Raw genomic sequence first — 19,317 nt, 5'->3', positions numbered from 1 at the left:
CACACCATCCGACCCCGCCCCGGTTCCCGAGTTGGGGGATCTACCCGAGTTGGCCCATTGGCGCCACGAGGGCGGGCCCACCCGAGAAGAATTTTGCCGGGAGCAAGCCACCTGTCCTTCCCTGGTCGGGCTGCGGCGCCAGGCCGAGGGCCAAGCCGCAGGTGACCAGACCGGAACGCACCGAATCTATTGGGAGAATAACGTCCTGTATAGTGAGCAGAAATCAGTGGAGCTGGGATCCGGATGGGTACTGGTGGTACCTCTCCGCTTCCGGGATTTCCTCCTGGGCTTAGCCCACGATGTCCCCCTCGCCGGTCACCTGGGTCAGGACAAGACCTACAGCCGTCTCGTGACCCATTTTTATTGGCCTAAGATGAAGGCAGCGGTAGAGGCCCACTGCAAGTCCTGCCCCACGTGCCAAGCCAGTGGGAAGAGTGGGGGGAAGCGCAAGGCTCCCCTCCAACCCTTCCCGGTCGTCAGTACCCCCTTCGAACGAGTCGGGATCGACATCGTGGGGCCACTGGACCCCCCCACCTCCCAAGGTCACCGTTTCATCTTGGTCCTTGTGGACCACGCCACCCGCTACCCAGAGGCTATTCCCCTACGCACCATTACGGCCCCCGTGGTGGGCCAGGCCCTGATGGGGATCTTCTCCAGGGTGGGTTTCCCCCGCGAGGTCGTGAGCGATCGCGGCACTAATTTTATATCCAGGTATATGACGTCCCTGTGGCAACAATGTGGGGTGTCCTATAAGTTCACCACCCCGTACCATCCCCAAGGGAACGGCCTAGTAGAGAGGTTTAATTGGACTTTGAAAGGGATGATCGCTGGCCTAGAAGAGCCCCTCCGGCGTAAGTGGGACGTCCTGCTCCCCTGCCTCTTGTTCGCTTACCGGGAGGTCCCCCAGAAGTCCTTAGGGTTCAGCCCGTTTGAATTACTCTATGGGCACCCCGTCCGAGGTCCCCTCAGTTTAGTTAAGGAAGGGTGGGAGGCAGCACCCCAGACCACCCCCCGAGATGTGTTCCAATATGTCCTGGCCCTCCGGAACCAGACCAGGAGGTTCCGAGAACTGGCCGAGGCCAACCTGGAGGCGAGTCAAGAAGAAATGAAGCGCTGGTACGACCAGAATGCTACTCTGGTCGAGTTCCAGCCGGGCCAGCAGGTGTGGGTCATGGCCCCCGTGAAGCCTGGCGCTCTCCAGGACCGATGGACTGGGCCCTACAAAGTGGTCGAGAAGAAGAGCCAAGTCACCTACTTGGTGGACGTCCAGTCGCCTCGGGATCCCCTCCGGGTCCTGCACGTGAACCGCCTCAAGCCTCACTTCCAGCAGACAGAACTGAGCCTCCTGCTGGCCACCGATGACGGGGCCGAAGATGAGTCGGATCCCCTCCCGGACCTCCTGTGTATCAAGGCGCAGGATGGCTCCGTGGAAGGAGTGAACCTCTCCCCAGCCCTCACTGCCCAGCAACAAGCGGACTGCCGCCAGCTCCTAAGACAATTTTCTGACCTCTTCTCCCTGACCCCCCGGGTCACCAACTGGTGTGTTCATGATGTGGACACCGGGGACAGCCCGCCGGTGAGACACCGAGCCTACCGGGTTCCTGACCGGGTCCGGTCCTGCATTCAAGCGGAAGTCTCGAAGATGTTGACCCTGGGGGTGATCGAGCCCTCTGACAGTCCCTGGGCCAGCCCCGTGGTCCTGGTCCCGAAGGCAGCGGCCCCCGGTGTCGCCCCCGAGCTCCGATTCTGCGTGGACTACCGGGGGCTCAATGACGTTACCCGAGCCGATGCCCACCCCATTCCACGAGCCGACGAACTCATTGACCGACTAGGGGCAGCCCGGTTCCTCAGCACATTCGACCTCACCTGCGGATACTGGCAGATTGCGCTCACCGAAGGGGCCAAAGAGCGGTCCGCTTTCTCCACCCCCGATGGGCACTACCGCTTCCGCGTAATGCCCTTCGGTATGAAAAATGCCCCGGCCACTTTCCAGCGACTGGTGAATAGAGTCCTGGCCGGGCTAGAACAGTTCAGCGCGGCATACCTGGACGACATCGCTGTCTTCAGTTCAGAGTGGAGTGAGCACCTCCAGCACCTCCGAAGGGTGCTAATCGCCCTGCGCCAGGCAGGCCTCACAGTAAAAGCCAGCAAGTGCCAGATCGGGCAAGGATCCGTGGTCTACTTGGGGCACCAGGTCGGGAGTGGCCAGGTCGCCCCGCTACAGCTAAAGATCGACGCCATCCTGGCCTGGGAACCACCCATCACCCAGACGGAGGTCCGAGCCTTCCTGGGACTCACGGGCTACTACCGAAGATTCATTCGGGGGTATGGCAGCCTTGTCGGCCCTCTCACAGAACTCACGTCTAAAAAACAGCCAAAGAAAGTGCAGTGGACGGCTGCCTGCCAGGAAGCGTTCGATGCCCTAAAAAGGGCCATGTGTACTGCCCCCGTCCTCCAGGCTCCCGACTACGCCAAGGAGTTCATAGTCCAAACCGATGCCTCCGAGCATGGCATTGGGGCCGTCCTGTCCCAAGTAAATGACCAAGGCCTAGACCAGCCCGTCGCCTTCCTCAGTCGGCGGCTGTTGCCCCGAGAACAAAGATGGAGCACCATAGAGCGCGAAGCCTTTGCCGTGGTCTGGGCACTCAAAAAGCTACGACCCTACCTGTTTGGCACCCATTTCAGAGTCCAAACTGACCATCGGCCCTTACGTTGGCTCATGCAGATGCGAGGAGAAAATCCCAAGCTACTGCGGTGGTCAATCTCCCTCCAGGGGATGGATTTCACCGTGGAACACCGCCCTGGTACGGACCACGCCAATGCTGACGGCCTCTCCCGGTTCTTCCGCCTCAGCGAAGAGAACCCCCCAAGCTGATGGGCAGTTCTCTCCAGCTTTCAGCTGGGGGGGACGCGTGTTGGACCCGGCCTCGTAGAATGGCCCTCCGTGCCCCCGCACCACCGAAACCTGGTGCCTGCAGCCCTAGCACGCGGCCCAGCCGACCTTTCCCACCAGGACACCTGCGCCAACTCCGGACATCCCCGTCCATGGCCTCTCTCCCTTCGGCCACCCCGGGCCCGCGTGCCCACTCCCTGCAACAAGATGGCCGCCCGGCCCCAGCGCGACCCGGGCCTAGAGGCGCCACTCCGGCTGGAGGACATCACGCTTCCAGGGGATGAGAGAGGGAGGAGCAGTTTCTATCGCACCTCTGAACTCCCCTGGGACGATGGGTTTCGATCGGCCCTCCGGCCTCCCTGCGGGCTGGCTCCGTGCCTGCTGGGTGTCTGGGACTCCTCCCGACCCGGCCCTGAAAGGATCAAAAGACAATAGCAGGAAACCCCGACAAGCGGCCCCCAGGTGACAAGACCCCTGCCTGCGCAGACTCCGGACATCAAAGCAGGGTCGACCTATAACAAGGGGTGCTCTGAGACTGTCCGGCAGATTCGACGCTGGAACAACGAGAGCCTGCTGACGTGGTCGCGGCTCCTGGAACTGGAACTCACCTGAGCCCTGCTGAGTGACTCGCGGCTCCCTGAAGATCGTAAGACCTCCGAACTTGTACCTGAGCCCTGCTGAGTGACTCGCGGCTCCCCGAAGATCGTAAGACCTCCGAACTTGTACCTGAGCCCTGCTGAGTGACTCGCGGCTCCCTGAAAATCGTAAGACCTCCGAACTTGTACCTGAGCCCTGCTGAGTGACTCGCGGCTCCCTGAAGATCGTAAGACCTCCGAACTTGTACCTGAGCCCTGCTGAGTGACTCGCGGCTCCCCCAGACTCTCACGGTCCCGCCGGACCCCAACTCCGACCACGTATCCCCCAGCTCGAGGATTGTGAGCTGTGCGCCGGGTACGTCCCTGCTTTGAACCGTTACCAGAGACAGTCCCGCTACCCCCTACCTTTCCGAGACTCTTGAGCCCGTGCTCACCTTGTACATATTTGCAGTGATACCTGTTTGATAAAGCTTGTTCTGAGAATACCCAGTGTGGTCCCTCTGTGTCGTGTGGTGCCAGAAGTACGATCCTAGTTGCGAGAGTCCTCCCCCTGGGGAATCTCCCGCCAGTGCCCGGCTACGATACTTTGAGGGTGGGTCTCAGGGTAGTCAGGACCCCTTTCCGGGCTCCTCTGAGGTCGCCGTCTAACAATGACTGTGTACAGAAATTCTGGGAACAGACCTATTGTTTAGCTTCCATTTCTGTGTCACTTCAAAATTGGTAGTATTTCTCCTTTCACTTTTTCTCTAACAAGACGGATGGCAACAAGAAATAATGCCTCTTAGGGTCCAACTACAAATCTCCACAAGCCTGAAGAGACAAAGTGTGAGTGTATGCCACATGCTTGGCCATGATGTGGTGGAGTACACAATGACCACCTTCCCTGAGAGTAATGAGTGGTGAAGGCAATGGCCATTCCTGAAGTTTCACCTAACTATGAATACTGTACTTTTAGAGAATATGCAGTGTGGCACCCTAGATGCATTTTTTAGGCTTGTTTTGTTGCAGATTGGAGTCTTAGGACTCAACTACCAGAAACCGTCAGAGTGACTTTATAATCCCGCCGGGATTCCAGCACCCCCCTCTCCTAATACAACGGAGAACGAATGTGTATTTTACGTTCCTTCGCTATGCCGTACTTTATAATCATTTTTCAAAGGGAGCGATTCGTGTCCGTTGGTAGCGCCTATTACCGCAGCGCTACAAAACCGAATACAGGAGCTGCTGGTTTACACAGAAAACAAGATATTGATATTTCACCCATGTGTTTTCTTCGTGTGAGTTGTATAAAGTAGGTCCCTGTGTCATTAAATGGGTCTTGCACAGCTTGTCTGGTCTGCCACCGTGTGCGATCTCTTAGTCTTCGTAGTTGGGCTTGTTCGATTCACTGGCCCTATACCTTCATCCCACCCCTCCCAGTCTATACTTTAAACATGAGCATATTTCCACTTCAGTGCACAACATATAATTCCACATCATGCCACATACCATGCCACATAATTTCACTCCCTACAACATAATTCCACTCTGTGTCACATAATGCCTCTTCCCTTTCGCGCCACATAATTCAGCTCAACATATTTCCACTCAACTCAACACAATTCCTTGCCATGTGACACAATTGCACATCACATAAATCCATGCCACATAATTCTACTATATGCCACACACTTTCACTCCACACCACATAATTCCACACCACGTCACATAATTCCCCTCCACATCACTTAATCCCACTCCACACAATTGCACTCCATGTCACACAGTGGCACTCCTCACAATTCCATGTCTCAAAATTTCACTCCATGGCACACAATTGCACGCCATACAATTTCACACCACACAATTCCATGCCACACAATTCCATGCCAAATAATTCTGCGCCACTTAAATCAAATCCATGGCATGTAATGCCATGCCACACAATTCAACTCAACATAATTCGGCTCCATGCCACATAATTCCACGGCACGTAATTCCACTCAACACCACACAATTCATTACCATGTCACATAATTCCACTCCATGCTATATGATTTCCACTCCACTCAGTGACACTCCATGTCACCCAATTGCACTCCACATCACACAATTGCATTTCACGCCACACAATTCCACGTTGCACAATTCCACTCCAGTCAACACAATTACACTCCGTGCAACACAATTCTGCACCACACAATTCAACTCCATGCCACCTAATTGCACTCCACCCTCATATTTCCAATCCAAGCCACATAATTCCACTCCATGTCGCATAATTCCAATCCTCTCAATGCCGCACAATACCATGCAAAACAATTCCATGCAACACAATTCTTCTCCACATAATTTCACACCACCTAATTCTACTCTACACCACATAATTCCACTAGTCAACACCCCACAATTCCATGCCACACAATTCAACTCCATGCCACATAAATTCACTCCAAGCAACATCACATGACTCAACATCATGCTACATAACTCCACTCCATGAGACATAATTCCACTCCATACCACATAATTCCACATTGTACCACACTGTACCACCTAAATTTAATCTCCCCAAACCAACATAATTTCACACCACACAATTCCACACCACACAATTCCATGCCAGACCATTCCATGCCACATCTCATAATTCTACTCCACGGAGCATAATTCCACTCCTTCCCACCTAATTCTATGCCACACCACTTGAATTCAAACCATGTCACATAATTCCACTTCACGCCACTGAATTCCTCTCCACACAATTGCACACCACGTCACATAATTGTAGTTCACGCCACACAGTAACATGTCTATCTCAGTGAATGCAAAATAATTCCACTCCACATAATTCCATGCCACATAAAGTGCTCTCCACTTCTCATAAATCCACACCACATAATTCCATTCCATGGCACACAATTCCATGCCACATAATTCCATACCACACCCCATAATTCCACACCACATCACATAATTCCACTCCATCCCCATACTTCCTCTCCGCAGAATTGCACTCCATGTCACACAATTGCATACCACGCCACACAATTCCATGTCTCACAATTTCCCTCAACACCCCACAATTCTAGGCCACACCACACAAATCCACACCAATTAATTCCATGCCATACCACATAATTCCACTCCATGGCACGTAATTCCATGCCACATAATTCCACTCCACTATTAATGAATCCACTCAATAACATAATTCCACTAAGCGGCACATAATTCTACTCCACCACATAATTTCATTCCATGCCACATATTTCCACTCCATTCCATGACACATACTTCCATTCCTCTCAACACAATTCCATGCCACACAATTCCATGCCACACAATTCCACTCCACACAATTCCACACCACACCATATAATCCTACTCTACGCCATGCCAACTAATTCCACACCACATCCCTTAATTCCACACCATGCCACATAATTTAACTCCAGGTAACATAATTAATTTCCATACAATTGCAGTCTATGCCACACCACGCCAATCAATTCCACATCTCACAATTCAGCTCCATGCCACACAGTTCCAAGCCACTCAACATACTTTCATGCCACATAATTTCACCCCACACATCATAATTTCACTCTGCATATTTCCACTCTACTTGACACCACGTAATTGTACTCCCCTCTACATTTGCAGAACAAGCATTTGCAATGCAATAGGTCTCGAATTTACGCAAGTTTGAGCTATTCACATTACAAATAACAATGCCTTTTATTTTTGTTTTCTTTTTTAAAATTAAAATAAAAGGCAGTGTCATTTACAATGCCAATAGCTTAAACTCGTGTAAATGCGAGACCTATTGCATTGCAAATGCTTGTTGGAGTTTGTCCTGCTGTTGGTGGCATTGAAGGTATTGGTGAGTGAACTGACAACCAGGACAATGTTGTTTAATATTGACAACAGGATAGTGGTGGAGCTGGTCAGCAGGCAGAAGGTTAGAGATTTGAGGGTACTGCATTTGTCATGGTGTTTAATGCTTATCTGCTTGCTTTTGAACATTGTTTTCAGGGCTACGCATGTCCCTGGTGTGCTAAATACCATTGCAGATTCCTTATCTCATTCGTAGTGGCATTGCTTTCACAGATTGGTGCCAGGAGCAGAGAAAGAAAAGATGCACCTGCTGGCAGACATTTAGGCGCTGGGTAAATGGGAGTTGTGAGTCTGGTCAAGGGCTCAGTGGCTGAATGTACCAGGAGAAGCTAAAGGCTGGCTTGTAATGCATTTGGGTCATTTGAGGGCTGTTTCAATACAGGAATGGGTGCTGGATCAGAAAGTGGTAGAGAGGAGAGTGTTACGTTTTGTTTTGTTCTCTATAGACACAGGTTGATCACCCACAATTTCTCAGAGAAAATTGGTGGGGATCTCATTGTATGGCAAGCTGTACTGGGGTTTCGACCCTGCCAGGGATGAGATCCTGGGTGGGTTCTGAAGGGGTGGGGTAAACAACCGGGTGGTGGGGTGGGGCGTGCAGTGCAAGAGTCTATTGCATTTGAGTAATTGAATAGTTGATGGATTTGTTAGCAGTGTTGCCTGCATGTTGTTATGATAGTTTTGAGGTGGTTGTTTTTTGTCTTTGTATGATTTGAATGTTCTTTGGGGCTTTTCGTGTGTCAGGGCTGTTGGGGTCTACAAGAGAGTTGGGGGTGCTGCGTGAGGAAGTGTGCTTAGCCTCAGGATGTTTGGGCATTTGATTGAGGCGTTAAAAGTCCAAACAGCAGGGGGGAGGGAAATGGATATGGCTGTGTGAAGGGGGGAGTGTGGAGGTGTATCCGGTGGGGGAATGACATAGTTTTCAGGTGTGGACTGGCCAGCAACATAGGGTGGTTTTCTGCCATGAGGGAGGCAGGAAGGCATCACCTTTTCAGTTGTTGGCAGTGCTGCAGATGGTGCTGCACTGTTTGGGGAGAGACCCTGTTTTTGGGACACATTCTTTGCGGATTGGGGCAGCAATGGTGGGAACAACATCCGCTTCAGCCACACCAACCAACACCCATGGACAGGCCACCACTGCATACACTTCCTCCTCAACAAACCCACGCAGCCCAAACCTGCACCCCGCCCTCCACGAAGAAACTGGAGCAAGACCACGAGAAGCAGCTGAACTCCCTCAACCGCGATGCCCCCACCATCGCGACCGCCGCCAACCTCGCAGCCAAAGAACTCCACAGATGGATCACCAACTGTGCAGATGAACTCGCACCCCTACGTAACCTCGACAGGCAGCGCCCAGGAAAGTCCACCTGGTTCACCACTGACCTCCAAGAAGCCAGACGCACCTGCAGATGTCTCGAGAAGAACTGGACGAATAGCAAATCCTTGGAAGACCGCACCACCTACAAGAATGCCATGACAGAATACCACCAACACATCAGATCCACCAAAAGGACCTTCATCCAGAACAAGATCCTTGCCAACTCCAGCAACTCCAAAGAACTCTTCAGCGTCATCCAGGAATTCACCAAAACTCCCAGCGAAACCAAGGACATCACCCCCTCTTAGGACCGCTGCAACAAGCTTGGCTCCTACTTCCATCTGAAAATCAAGGACCTTCAATGACCAGACACCTGACTCCGAAACCACCCCCTCCTCCAGCAACACCAGCCAGCCCCCCATCTCCTACTGGATCCCAGTCACTATTGAAGACACTGCATCCACCATGAAAGGCATCCACTCAGGAGCCCCCACAGACCCCTGACCCCCGCACATCTTCCACAGAGACGCTGCAGCATCTTTCCTGACAACTCAAAATGCGCAGAAGTCAGTCCCCTACTAAAGAAGCCCTCAGCAGATCCCACGGACCTCCAAAACTTCCAACCCATCTCCCTCCTCCCCTTCGCAGCCAAAGTCACAGAGAAGACCGTCAACGTCCAACTAACACAATTCATGGAAGAAAACTCCATCCTCAACCCTTCCCAATCCGGATTCTGCAGCAACAAGAACCAAGCCCCAAGACCGCTCTACTCGCTGCCACAGATGACATTTGCACCCTCCTCAACCAATGACACTCTGATCCTACTCGACCTCTCTGCAGCCTTCAACACTGTGTCCCACCGCACACTCACCACCAGACTCCACGATGCCGGCATACAGGGAACTGCCTGCGACTGGCTCCACCACTTCCTCGCTGGCAGAACCCAAAGAATCAGACTTCCAACCTTCCTCTCCAAACCCACGGAAATCAACTGCGGAGTACCCCAAGGATCATCGCTCATCCCCACGCTATTCAACATTTACATGCCCCCCCTCACTGCCATCTTCAGACAGCACAGACTCAGCATAGTATCCTATGCCGATGACACCCAGCTCATCCTCTCCCTCATCAAGTACCCCATCACCACCAGACTCAACTTCCAGGAAGGAATGAAGGACGTCGCATCCTGGATGAGCAGCAGCTGCCTGAAGCTCAACTCGAAGAAGACAGAGGTCCTCATCCTAGGACCCTTTCCCTCTGCATGGGACAACACCTGATGGCCCACCGCCCTTGGCAGCCCTCCATCCCCACAGACCATGCCCAAAACATCAGCATCGAACTCAACTCCTCCATCTCCATAATCCGACCGGTCTACGCCGTCACCTCCACCTGCTTCAACACCCTCCGCATCCTCTGAAAGACCTTCAAATGTATCCCCCCGAATCAAGGTAGACCATCACCCACACATTCATAACAGCAGATTGGACTATGGAAACGCCCTTTATGCCAGTACCAACAAGTCTCTGCTCTGCAAACTCCAGACCATACAGAACACCGCAGCCAGACTCATCCTCGGCATTCCTCAACATGAACATATCACCCAACACCTGCGTAAACTCCACTGACTCCCCATTGAGGAGAGAGTAACTTTCAAGATACTCACCAACACCTACAAGTGCCCCCATAATACCAGACTCCAGTATCTCAACAATAGAATCTCCTTCCATGTACTCAAGAGGAACCTCCAATCAGCCGACCTCGCCCTCACTGAACCTCCGCACATCCGGAGAGCAAGAACGGGTGACAGAACCTTCTAAATAGCGGCCAAAACCTGGAACAAGCTCCCGATCGACATCAGATGCGCCCCCACCCTGCATATCCCCTGGAAAACCCTCAAGACCTGGCTCTTTGACTCACCTGAGCTGCTCCCCCCCCCAGCACCTTGAGACCATCACGAGTAAGTAGCGCACTTAAAGAATCCCTGATTGATTGATTGAATGGTGGCAGCAGGTTTGGGGTGATATTGGGATCAGATACGTCAGATTGGTAGGTCGAGGTCAAGGTGCCGTGAACGCTATTTGAGGAAATAAGGGGTCTCAGTGGTTCTGTGGGTGGGTTTTTTGGGGTCTGTGGTGGCCGCCAGACCTAACTCCTTTTTTTCTTTGGATGTAGGGTGTGTAAGCGGGCCAGTGACCAAGCCGGTGACCTGGATCATGGGACATTGGACAGCGAAGTACGCAGACCAGCCAGTATATGAATTGAACCTGGGACTGCACAGCAGTCCGCATGAAGTGCTATGGTGGAGTAAAGGGGGATGCCCTGGGGTAACTTGTTATTTTGGTTGACGAGGGTTCCGCAGAGGGGTTGCCCCGATATGCCTATGATTCACCTGGCAAAGAAAGACCTGGTGCATTTATCTGGATTAACAATGTTACAGCACATGCAGCAAGATCTGGAGGCAATCAAAATAAACTTTTGCTGGGATATGCATAGTTTGAACAGCATTCGTGAAACAACAGTCTGGAGGGGGGCTCTGAGACATGCTGCAATTGATAAGACTCACCAGAAACATAATAAGGCCACGAGTGTGTTTTGCAGGGGAAAAAAAACATTGTGGTGATCTCGCATGGGGCATAAAGAAAGAAGAGGGATTTTTTTCAGGATGACGGTGTGCATCTTTCACAAATGGGTAATGCATACTATATGATGGAGTTACAGGATGTGGTTAGCCAACTGTGGCATGAGAATATTTGGTGCAGGTGATATCCCCATTGAAATGTTTGTTGGAAAAGGGGGGCATATCCACCCCCTGGGGGGGAGAACGGAGTGCAGGTGACAAAAGACAGGGTGCAGTGTGTTGTCAAGTGAGGAAATGGTTTCAGTGGAGGGTGTATGGTAGAAAAATGATGGAGGGTCTGGATATATGGGGAGAGCCCGGTGAGTGGAACAGGGAAGTATTAAACAAGGTATGAGGGCTTGGGGAGTGAAAGCTGGTGTGAGTGGTTACGGGAAGTGTGGGAGTGTCATATTTGCAATAAATGTTATTTATTTATATGTTGATTAAAATTCAAAATAAGTGTACTAATAAATGGCCTTTTACGCTAAATCGTGGACACGGAGTGTTTTTTATTGCATGATTAGACCAGTGGGTTCAATCAAAGTTTTCTCAAATTCTGGAAATGATAAACAAAAAACAAAACTTGCTGACTTTAATATTTTTTAATTTCTTCATCTGATTTAAAGGATTAGTTATGTTTTTATTATGATTGTCAGGCACACATTCATGGTTCTCGAAGGGTGTGTGGCTGTTTAAAGGGCAGTGGAGTGTTTTATTTCCACACACTTGGCTTTCATGGCTGTGGCCTTTATACGACTGGCGTAAATTTAATTTAAAATGGTAATCACCACGCTAGTCTTATCAAAGATGACTATTGGAGTGATCTATGCTCAAACATGCAAGAGCAATATCTGAACAAATTACAGACCTTGCAAGATGCGGCAGTCAGCATGATTTTGGGGATTCCTACATTTCAATCAATTTCTCAAGTAATAAGTAAGCTTCACTGGTTACCAAGTAGGAATCAAATTAAGTTCAAGGCTCTCTGCACAGCCTGTAAAGCACTTCATGATACTGGGCATGAGTTTCTAAGGCAGGCTTTTGTATGGTATAAGCCCCATAGAAATGTCCATTCAAAAGGGGCCAAGCAAATAGCAGTCCCCAGATTCAAAAGAACGAACTGGGGAGGAAGAAGCTTCTTTAGTGGTGACATCTAGAATCTTTTACCACTTTATATCAGGGCATTGCCAGCTCTGATCTCCTTTAGAACAGAGCTAATAACATAGCTTTTTTAATATCTAATGGTCTTCCAGTTGTGCTTCAGTATAGTTAGAGCCAAGACACCCCTGGGTATAAGAGCGCTCTACAAATCACTTTAACATAACATAACATAAAGCTCATTTGTGAAATGACCCATATTAAGTAGGAATATATTTTTAACTAGTGTTCAGCTTCATACAAAATATAATAACTTCGTAGATATTAATGTGATCAACAATTTATTGAACCATCAATACTGTTTAAAATAATGTTGAGTCTTTATTTTAATGTGATGAATTTGTTGAACACCTCATCTGACACAAAATGATATGTCAACACGTTCACACCTATCCTTAGGTCACTCTAAAGTAGGACAAGCAGCTTCGACATACAACTGCCAATAGCGTTTTTCCAATATGTTTGATATATTTCTGAAATGATAAGAATGGCGCACAGCATAAAAATAAAACTATGACTCCCACAGTTTCTTGCTGTTAGATCTAACAGTCAACTTCTCCAAATCTTTCACTGTTGTGCTTGCCCTGTCTAAGACTAAGATCAAAACTAAACTTCGTGTGATGGGGAGGTGTTACAATTGAAATTGTGTGGCATTTTAATTACTTAGGAATCCCTTTTGACAATGCATTAAAATGGGGAATGTGAGAAAGTCATCCTTTTGGCCTTGTTCACTCCCATGTTTTTATTTATACTGGAATCAACTGACGCTGATTGTGCCCTTGGCTCTGCTTACCAGAAACGGGGCCGATGCTTTGCTTTAAAGGTATATGGTGGGTAGATATAATTACAATTGGCAATGATGGACCCCTAAAATAAGTCAAGGGGGATTGAAACTACCTATAAATCCCTAGTAGTATAGTATTTATTATTCGACCAATAACATGATCATACACAGCATGTAAAAATCTCATAATACACAATGTTACATAAAAACATTAAGAGTAATTTCTTAAAACATAGTTAAAAATAATAGTTTAAGACTCAGCTGCTGAGTTGGTGTTTTAGACAAGGTTACAACTTTACAGATCCGTAAAGACAAAGATATCAGTTATAAGGACACGTGTATTAAAACAGTCTGACCCCAACGTTTCCCTCCTGCCCCGCAAAGCAACTTGCCAGCAGCTTGACCTGCTTTTTTTATGTTGGCATAAGTCACAGTGTTATAATACAACTTTCGATCTCTGCCACCAGGCATAAAGCAGGTATCATGTTATTGTAAAAGCAAGCCACTTTGTTGTATCTGACCTGAATATGCATAGTGCTTCAGAAGGGCGTGAGAAGGAAAGCAGTCGGCAAGCCGGAATAATCCATGATTTACTTAGGCTTGCATATGCGGGACAGAAGAAAATGAAATGTTCTGTAGTCTCTGGGGTAGAGTGACAGGACGGACACAAAGGAGATATAGTAACATTTGCCCAACTATTTTTCCTTGCATTCAATGGAAGAGTCCCTGTCCTAAGCTGTATGTAAAGTGCTCATGCCTGAAGGGGTTCAATATCATCCATATACATGTCAAACTTAAAACAACTTTTAACTTGTGCCCCAGCATCAGTACAAGAAGAATCAACAAAATCCCAGTACCTCTTTTTTAGCAGAAGGACCGTTTGTTTTGTAATAGACTGTGGGTCCTCCCACTTCGCAACCAAGCCCAGTCTAAAGAGCCACACCCTGACTTTATTAAACCCGGCCAATTGGCCTGTATATCTTTGAAGGGTTAATAATTTTGCCACTGCTTTTTACAGTGATCTGGGTATTATTAGTCCAAAGTCTAACCCAAAACGTTAATACTTTAAGAACAACAAAGTATGTAATGGGCTTTAGACCAAGGTCAAGACGTAGTGGCAATATGGGTGTATTGTTTGGGAGGTTAAGGATTGCCCTTAAAAATGTGTTTTCCGCTACCTCCAGCTGTTTCACATTCTCCAGTCTCCACAATTCAGCCCCATAGAGGGCCGCTCCTAGGCCTTTAGCACTGTGTATTTCAAGTATGGGAGAGATTGGGTGGAAGACTGAGCGTTTTACCCCCTTTACTATTGCGCAGTCCGCATGCTGAAGTGTCAGCACACTCTTATGAATTTTGGGTGACCATACTAAATTATCACTCATTCTGACTTCCATTTAGTCGAAAGCCTTGACCTGTTCAAGAAGTTGGGTACCCAACATCAGTTTCCCCTTGGTGGATTTATAAGGGTTAAAGACCATATATTTTGTTTTAGAGCAGTTAATCTCAAGGCCCCGATCATTGCATGCTTCAGCACACTTGATCAGCACGTTCTGAATGCCCATCGGAGTCTTAGAAATGAGCAATATATCGTCTGCGAATAGCAAAGAAGGTATAAGGCTACCAGCTAGTCTTGGTGGGTCGCCTCCACATTCTTTTATGAGCTCATTCATGTACAATGTAAAAAGGGTTGGGCACAAACCCTGACGCACCCCTCTTAGAGACAACTATGCTGTTAGCAAGACTACCATCAGACTTCCATCTAACTTTGGCGTAATTATCGTGGTGTAAACAAACCAATAGTTGGAGTAAGTCACCTGGGAGTCCTAGTTCTCTAAGTGTGACCCAAAGCTTATTGTGGTCAATGGAATAAAATGCTGTTTTGAGGTCGACAAATACAACATATAAATGACCCTTATGGATCTTCACTTCCTTCCAAATAAGCAACAGGAATCTAAACACTTGATCTAAGGTGCTCGTAGATGACCTAAAGCCTGCCTGCAGGTGTGAAATAGTGTTGTTCTCCTCTATCCAATTTTGGAGATGTAACAGAATAACTTTACAGAAGACTTTTTGGGCAACATCTATAAGACTTATTGGTCTGTAATTTGAAGGGCCCCCTTTATCTCCTCTTTTGAAAATGGAAATTATTTCAGCTCCTTTCCAGGTTGAGGGGATGTCATCACCTCGCAGGTTGGCGTTAAAGACCTTTGGAGCAATGGGCCCCAGATATTAGGCTCTGCTTTATACAGGTATCCTGGGAGTCTATCTAGGCCAAGAGCTTTCCCAGTCTGGAGTAAGTTGATTGCTGTTATAATGTCCTTTAAGGAAAACCCTTCAGCATATTCCTGTGTTGGCATTGAGATACCTCCCCCTACTGCTGCTACTGTTCCCTTCTCTGGATCAGGGGCCACGCAAATATATAGCTTATGAAAATATTCTTCCCAAACGTGTGGCTGTATGTAAAAGTTGTTTTCGCTAACCTGCTTAATTCAGCCCTTTGAAAGAAGGTGCCAGAAAAGCTGGCTGTCCTTCTGTTTAGAAGCCTCAGCTAGTGTACGCCAGTTGTCAGCCTCCCAACTCCCTGGTCCGCCGCGGGGGCTCCCTATTGTGCAGAGGGAGGTCTGGGCTAAATTCACGGCATTGGCGCGGACACCATTTTGGGGGTGGAGGGTTGGCGCTTCAGTCACTCTCCACTTCAGGGGATACCGGATAAAACGCAATGATGGCCCGGATGCGCAGCGGTCAATAGCTGAGGTACGCGCAGGACCGCAGGGGAACATTGCTTGCCACAAAGATTGTAATTTGCAAAGCTACTGAATTGTATTTTGCACAGTCTGATTTTAATCATTTTAAAAATGTTTTACTCATGCTGATATAAAACGTTAATGCTGTACTGCTTCTGAATTCCTCACCCGTCCCTTACTCCCTGGTCCGCCGCGGGGGCTCCCAATTGTGCGGAGGGAGGTCTGGTCTAAATTCACGGCATTGGCGTGGACGCCATTTTGGGGGTAGAGGGTTGGCGCTTCAGTCGCTCTTCACTTCCGGGGATACAAATAAACGCAATGACGGCCCGGACGCGCGCGCCGAAGGACCCCTGGAAAAGTCCCTAGAATTAAATATACTAAAGATGAATTGTATAGTCATAACATATTTAGACAAAATGACTGAGAAATGGGATGGGATTTTACGAAGGGCATACCAAGTGTGAGAGATTGGGGGCACTGTAAACAAAGATGGATTACTCCTCACATCACAGAGAGGGTAAATAAGACACCAAACAGGCTAGAAATCCCTCAGAACTGGAATCTTGGACTGATCAACAGCAGATCACTACCCAAACACACAACTGAACTCCGATTACTGATAGAGGACACTAAATTAGATGTCCTGTTTTTAACGTAAAGTTGGCTTAAGGAGCACTCGTACCCTGATATAGTTATGGCAGTACCGCCAGACTATGACATACATAGGCTGGATAGGATGGGCCAGATAGGAGGGGGATTAGCCATTCTCCTAAAAAAGGAGTAAAAATTTACAACAGAACCATTGGCTTGAAAGGATGTAAATGCCTCCTTTTTTCAATACAGTTATCTCCCACCTTCACTCTATCAGGCCTCTTAATCTATCGACCACTGGGTCCATATGGGGAGTTCCTAGAAGAACTGCCTGAAGGGATGGCTAGTCTCTTGCATAAGAAATCTTGCATTACTATACTTTGAGACTTGAATCTTTACATGGAGGACAAACGCCATCCAAGTGTAAAGAGACTACTATCAGACCTAGAAAGCCTACAACTGATTCAGCTGGTAACAGCAGCCACACATGTTAAAGGACACACTTTGGATGTGGTAATCTTCAATGATCCTGACCTGACAGCAGCCACTCCTATACCTTGGTCGGACCATCATTTTATCCCTTTCAATGTAGTCAGGAAATGGGCACAGAGACACTACTCCTAAAGGCACGACAATGAAAAGGTGCTGGGATAAGATCAACCCGGGAGTTTGGGGGAACATCTTAACAGACACCATGAGTCCGAAATCAGGGATGCCAGGGTCAGCTGAAGAAGGCTACTCACAATGGGAATACTGAATCACACAATCCCTAGATGTAGTAGCCCCTAAAGTTGCCCACAAGCCCAAAACCAGAACTAGAGCAGAAGGATGGTTTAACCCTCAGTTACTGGCGTTAAAGAAAAACTGTAAAAAAATTGAAAGGGAGTGGAGAATAAGTTATGATCTCCAACTCAAAATGAAGTATAAATCAGCTATCAGAAAATATCACAATAATATTAAAATGAGCCAAGCTAAGTTCGTTGAGGAAAAAATCATTGTGGCGCAGAACTCAGCAAGGGACATGTTCACAGTAATTAAGACCCTGACTAATCCACCCACTAATAGTGGTCCATCCAAAACTTCAGAGGAGAGGTGTAATAATCTGGCCTCATATTTCCCTTCTAAAGTAACAGATATCTACAGCTGTTTCAAAACAGATGGAGATCACACAATAGAGTGGGAAAAAGACAATGAACTAGCTCCCTCACAACAGGTCGTCACTAACTTCCCGAGTATGGAAGAGAAGGATCTAGAAACCTTATTAGAGACGGTGAAGTCTGGTTCGCCCCTGGACCCAGCACCTCTGCATATTCTTAAAATAGTAGCACCCATTTTTGCACCTATCTTAATGAAGATCATGAATTAGTCACTAGAAACAGGCACAGTCCCAATGGTCTGGAAGCATGCTGTGATAAAACCTCTACTGAAAAAAGCCAATGCGGATCAATCGCAACCAGGGAACTTTTGCCCCATCTCCTTGCTACCATTTGTTGGCAAGCTATTAGAAAAACACGTCAATAGAAATCTGTCAGAATTGATAGCGCCTAATCAATGCCTTCACCCCACACAGATGGGTTTCAGGACACAACAGAGCACAGAAACTGCCTGCTGGTTGTGGTGGAGGAGTTAAGACAATCATTAGACCAGGGAAAAACAGCCGCATTGCTCTTATTAGATCTGAGTGCTGCTTTTGATACGGTGGATCATTGTATATTACGCAGAAGGCTCACAGACATTGGGATCAGGGGCATGGCACTCAAATGGTTAACATCATCTCTGAGTGATCGGACATTTCAAGTACAGGAAAATACCACTCTTTCCAGAACCATTTCTCTGAAGTGTGGCATCCCACAGGGCTCGTCATTGAGTCCAACACTTTTTAATGTCTATGTTGAGCTGCTTGCCAAAATTTGACTAGAATTAGAAATATCCATGACTTCGTATGCCGATGACACACAGCTGATTATCTCCCTGGACCCAAAAAACTGCAGGGATGGTGAGAGACTATCTTTCTGCTTGGTAAAAGTAAAAGACTGGATGACAGCAAGTGGCTTAAAGTTAAACGGTGAAAGAACTGAGCTACTGCTCCTTGGAAATAAAGCAATACCCAGGCCCATCATAGATTGGCCTGCATGCCTAGGTAAACCACCCATTTCCACAGAATTAGTAAAAAACCTAGGATTCTGGCTGGAAACGGATCTCTCTATGGTTACACAGGTCAAGAAGGTCACAGAAACTTGCTTCGGACCTCTCAGAAGTCTGCGCAAAATCCTAGACAGAATTCCCATACAACTAAGGAAAACAGTGGTCCATTCTCTGGTCAATTTGCAATTGGATTATGGAAACTCATTGTTCCTGGAGGCACTTAAATATGTTACTCAGGAACTGCAGGTGGCCAAGAATGCAGCCGCAAGACTGCTGTGTAACCTCCCGGTACGGGAATCAGTAAAAAAGTATGTACTTAGAGTTCACTGGCTCCCGGTAGAAGCCAGGATAAAATTCAAGGCACTAGTTATTATACATAGAGCACAGCATAATAGAGGCCCCAAAAAATTCAGGAGGCTAGGCTCCCCCTACATCCCAAAGAGGCAGTTGCGATCTAGCACGGAAGAACACCTAAAACAGACAAAGGTCAGGAGGGAGAAATGGGGAGGAAGATCTTTCTCCCACCTAGCTCCCAAACTTTGGAACTCTTTGTCGTTGGAATACAGACTGATATACAGAGAACTACAGT

Source organism: Triturus cristatus, chromosome 9 (genome assembly GCF_964204655.1).
Source record: "Triturus cristatus chromosome 9, aTriCri1.1, whole genome shotgun sequence".
In the NCBI taxonomy this organism is placed as follows: Eukaryota; Metazoa; Chordata; class Amphibia; order Caudata; family Salamandridae; genus Triturus; species Triturus cristatus.
The sequence above is the reverse complement of the archived record's forward strand: the minus strand, read 5'-3'. Positions refer to the sequence as shown.